The 5,000-nt window shown below is 45.7% G+C and overlaps 1 protein-coding gene across 2 annotated transcripts in view; it reads right to left on the bottom strand.

The window, feature by feature from the left end:
* LOC123509497 (mucin-5AC-like) overlaps positions 1 to 5,000 on the bottom strand; it is a 118,484-nt gene that overhangs the window by 11,199 nt on the left and 102,285 nt on the right. The window contains exon 1 of one of the 2 annotated variants that reach the window (XM_045263815.1): positions 1,492 to 1,766. The exons of the other annotated variant lie outside the window; for it this stretch is intronic. The gene's annotated coding sequence lies outside the window, so the exon portion shown is untranslated. Of the gene's footprint in view, positions 1 to 1,491; positions 1,767 to 5,000 lie in introns of those variants that run through there. 2 annotated transcript variants of the gene reach the window in all.

The following is a 5,000-nucleotide window of genomic DNA, read 5'->3' as shown; positions in this document are numbered from 1 at the left end:
AGAGAGAGAGAGAGAGAGAGTGTGTGTGTGTGTGTAATTCACTTCGGTCGTCTGCTGGTCACCCAGCTAGTCTTTCCCACTACGGAGCGAGCTCAGAGCACATAGACCGATCTTCGGGTAGGACTGAGACCACATCACACACAACACACACCTGAAAAGCGAGGCCACAACCCCTCGAGTTACATCCCGTACCTATTTACTGCTAGGTGAACACACCCCACACATTAAGAGGCCTGCCCATTTGCCTCGCCGCTTTCCGGTGTGTGTGTGTGTGTGTGTGTGTGTGTGTGTGTGTGTGTGTGTGTGTGTGTGTGTGTGTGTGTGTGTGTGTGTGAGTGCAAATAGTGGCATAAAGTAACAAATAAACATTACTGTGTCCGTTTGTCCGTCGGTCTGTCTGTCTCTCTGTGTCTCAGTCCCTCATTTTTCCATACTATCCATTTTCATTTGTGTGTTTCCGGCGCTGACACACACACACACACACACACACACACACACACACACAGGCTTCCCTACCTACCTACCTACCTACATGCATACATACATACGTACTTACATACATACATATATACATATATACACACATAAGAGGTGACACCCGTCGAAAAAAGGAAAAAAGAGAAAAACTCGATGGAATAAACTAAAATGCCTTTCAATTCTTTCTTGCCGGAAAGGATTAAAAGTTAGTGCGGGAGGGATAGCGCCCCCTGCCCACGTCCCTTTTAATTCCCTTTATGACACAGCGCGGCGCAATACCAAGACATCCAATCGTGTGTGTGTGTGTGTGTGTGTGTGTGTGTGTGTGTGTGTGTGTGTGTGTGTGTGTGTGTGTGTGTGTGTGTGTGTGTGTGTGTGTGTGTGTGTGTGTGTGTGTGTGTGTGTGTGTGTCTGAGAGAGTCACTACACAATAGCTTTCTACACTTATCACTACAAGCTAAACAGGTTACACCCACTCACATCTTTCTTTATTCTTTTTGTTGTTGTTGTTGTTCATGGATGTTAATTTTTTTTTCCATCCATTCAGTGTTCATTAGTGCAAAGCGATAGTTGTTTTTCTTCACTGCTCACTTTTACATTGCATATAGATGGTCTGTTGCTTCGGCTAATCCTTGCCACGGAGCTTACAAAAAAAAAAAAAAAAAAGGTAGAATGAAAGGAGGAACTTAAAGAAAAGGAGTATTATCATTATTGTAAGCATTGAGTGGTAGTGGAGGGATATGTGTGTGTGTGTGTGTGTGTGTGTGTGTGTGTGTGTGTGTGTGTGTGTGTGTGTGTGTGTGTGTGTGTGTGTGTGTGTGTATGCCATGAGAACAATAACGCCAAAATAAAAACAACAACATAACAGCACTAACAACAAATACCACCACTACACCACCACCAGACACCACACTAAAAAAAAAAACTCACCACACACCGCACATCACACACCACATCTCAAACCACACATCGCAACGCCCTTCGCGAAAGCACCACACACGAACGAACACTCACTTCAAATCTCTCAGCTCTTGCCCTGCACACTGGCTGGGAAGAGCATGGCTGGCTAGAGCACTTGGAGATCCACTGGCTAGGTGCAGAAGCGGTGAGGTGGCCACGCTTCGGGCGATAAGAGGCATTCAGTCAGTCCAGGCAGGAGAGACGAGCGCTCACGTCCCACACTACAGCCCTCCTGCACGTGTCTGAGTCTTATACCACCTCCGCGCGCTTCCATCCCTGTTTCTACACATGCAGGTGAGGTGAGGCAGGCAGGCAGGCAGGCAGGCAGGTAGGCAAGGACTGTGTTTCGCTCTACCTCCATTCCCCATCTCTCTCTCTCTCTCTCTCTCTCTCTCTCTCTCTCTCTCTCTCTCTCTCTCTCTCTCTCTCTCTCTCTCTCTCTCTCTCTCTCTCTCTCTCTCTCTCTCTTGCTCCTTCGCCTTACCTCACCTCACATAATGTCACATCATCTCATCCTAGGCAACATGATTCAACCTAATCTTTCCTTAGCTAATATCACTTAACCTGATCAAATCTTACCGGATCTAACCTAACTTATTCTAATCTCTCGTAATCTAATCCAACTAAATCTGACCTAACTTAACCTAGCCATATCTAATAAATCTCACTTAATCTTACCTAACCTAATCTAACCTAACTTAACCTAGCTACATTTAAGCCATTTTCACTTAATTTCATCTAATCTCACCGAAGCTCTATTCACCTCAACTCAGCTCCACCTCATCTCACCTCACATCATAGCATATCACTTTAAAGTTACACTACGTACCATCTCATCTGTTTCACTCCCTCTCTGCTTACTCTCAACGACAACAAAACAAAAATACTACTACTACTACTACTACTACTACTACTACTACTACTACTACTACTACTACAACAACAACAACAACAACAACAACAACAGCAACAACAACAACTACTACTACTACTACTACTACTACTACTACTACTACTACTACTTCAACAACAATACTACTACTACTACTACTACTACTACTACAACTACAAATACTACTACAACAACTACTACTACTACTACAACAACCATTACTACAACTACTTCTCTGACTAACACCTTGTAACATCAGAGCTGGCAGACCTAACCACCGTAGCACACCAGACCACGCCATGCCACGAACTCACAAAGAAGTACCGATGTAGCACTAATATCTGACTTTGCATAACACACCACCGTGGCGACACACACCGGAAAGCCTGACGAGAGCCCCTTCAGTCACGCGCAACCTAGTTTGGGAACCATTAACGTATAAACCATGAAATAAGCCGCGTGTAAAATATAGGTCTTATCTCCTTCATTAGCACGTGTCTGTTAAAAAAAATTGATAACTTTTGAATATTTTTGTATGGAATTTGAATGTAAAAGAAAAAAAATGTGTTAATGAAATAGAGTAGGGTAAGTTTGGAGAGAGTAAGACAGGTGTAGAAAGTGTGGCGTAAGTGTAGTAGGTGACAAGCTTCAAGGGTGTAGGGAATGTAGGACAGGTTTGGGAAGTGTGGGGAAGGTGTGGGAACGCGTATGACATATGTGGATAACGTAATACAGGTGTGGGGAGCTAATGGCAGAAGTGTGGCGATAAGAATGGCAGATTTGGGATGAAAGGAGAGTGTGAGGAACAGGAAAGGACGAGAGGACAGACTAAGTGGAGTAGCTGAAAATATTACTCATGAGAGGAAGAGGGGAAGAAGTGGAGATGGGAGAGAGGGAAAGGGGAGATGAGAGGGAGGAAGGGGAGGCTAAGGATCAGGAAAAGGGGAGCTGAAACATTACCCCAATCATCAGGACCCAATATTGATTACAAGGTGGAGGAGGAGGAGGAGGAGGAGGAGGAGGAGGAGGAGGAGGAGGAGGAGGCGTTAAGTGCTTATAGAGGCTCCTAACACGCAGGTAGTTATCAGGTAAAATAAACAGGTGTGTGCAGGTAACATATATCAGCAATTATAAGAAAATATCAATCAGAGTCAACACGTTTTGAGTTTCATTAAATTATCCACTCTCTCTCTCTCTCTCTCTCTCTCTCTCTCTCTCTCTCTAATCATACAAGACACTTCCCCGTAAACAGAATCTAAACCTGCCTCCTCCTCCTCCTCCTCCTCCTCCTCCTCCTCCTCCTCCTCCTCCTCCTCCTCCTCATCTCCCTTCCTCTCAAAAGCCACTCAATTCTCCCCTAAACATATCCATATAACTCTCCTCCTCCTCCTCCTCCTCCTCCTCCTCCTCCTCCTCCTCCTCCTCCTCCTCCTCCTCCTCCTCCTTCTCCTCCTCCTCCTCCTCCTCCCGAAATATATCCTTCATCTCTGTTCTCAATACCATCTAATCCTCTTCCCTCTCCCCTCTCTCTCTTCCTCCCTCCCATCTCTCCCCTTCACTAAACGATCAACTCACTTTCCTCTCAACTTCTAAGGGTCAAAGTCTTCTCTTGAATTCCCTCTCCCCTTAACCAAACCCTCATATTTCCCCTCCCCCCATTTCTCCCTCCTCATGCCACCCCTTCCGTGAAAATATCTCTTTTCTCTCTCTCTCTCTCTTCTCTTTTCTTCCTCGGTTTGTCACATCCCCTTCTACTCCCCATCCAGTTCTCCTTTCTCTTCTTGTTTCCCTTCCCTAACTTACCTCTCCCTCCCCTCTCTCTCTCTCTCTCTCTCTCTCTCTCTCTCGCTGGCTCATTCGCTCGCTCTCTTCTTCCATAACTTCTTCCTTTTCTTCCTTTCCCTTCCACTTAATAGTATCTCCTCTTAACCTAACATAACCTAACTTAACCTATCTTTCCCCCTTCCCACATCACTCTTCCCTCTTTCATTCCTCCTTAGCTACATCCCGCCCTTTCCCTCCTCCCTCCTACCGCTCCATATTACCTCCCTTAGCCTTCACAGTACCAGATCCTCCTCTCCTATCTCCTTCTACCTCTCTCATCTCTCCCTCTCAGCTCCTCCCCACGACCTTGCTCCCTCCCAGCCTCCCTCTCAGGAACTGTGACGCATAAGGTTGCCTCCTACGTCATTTCCTACGGAGGAGGAGGAGGAGGAGGAGGAGCATACATTGGGATAACATGGTTTGCGACAAGCGGCCTTGATCATAATAGGTGAAGAAAGGGAGGGAGGAAAGGCGGGAGGGATGGAAGGAGGAAAGTAGGTAGGGAGAAAGGGATGACAGCGAGTGAGGGAGGAAAAGTAAGAAGGCACAGGAAAGTACAATGAAAAGGAGAGCAATAGAAACTGGAAGCAAAAAGTAGCAATCAGAGGAAGTCAATGAAGTAAAAGGAGAGAAAAGAGTAAAGAAAGAATAAGGAAGGAAGAAAATGAAGAAAGGAAGGAGGGAAGAAAGGAAGAGATAAACAAAAAAAAAAAGATAGTAAGGGAAAGACAAGGAAGAGGAGGAGGAGGAGGAGGAGGAGGTGAAGGAGGAGGAGTTGGAGGAAGGGAGGCTCAGGCAGACTTGCACCTCCAAAAAATAAAAAGCGTTAAATATTCACCGTAGACTG

Source organism: Portunus trituberculatus, chromosome 27 (assembly GCF_017591435.1).
Source record: "Portunus trituberculatus isolate SZX2019 chromosome 27, ASM1759143v1, whole genome shotgun sequence".
NCBI classification, from domain to species: domain Eukaryota; kingdom Metazoa; phylum Arthropoda; class Malacostraca; order Decapoda; family Portunidae; genus Portunus; species Portunus trituberculatus.
The sequence above is the reverse complement of the archived record's forward strand: the minus strand, read 5'-3'. Positions and strand labels throughout refer to the sequence as shown.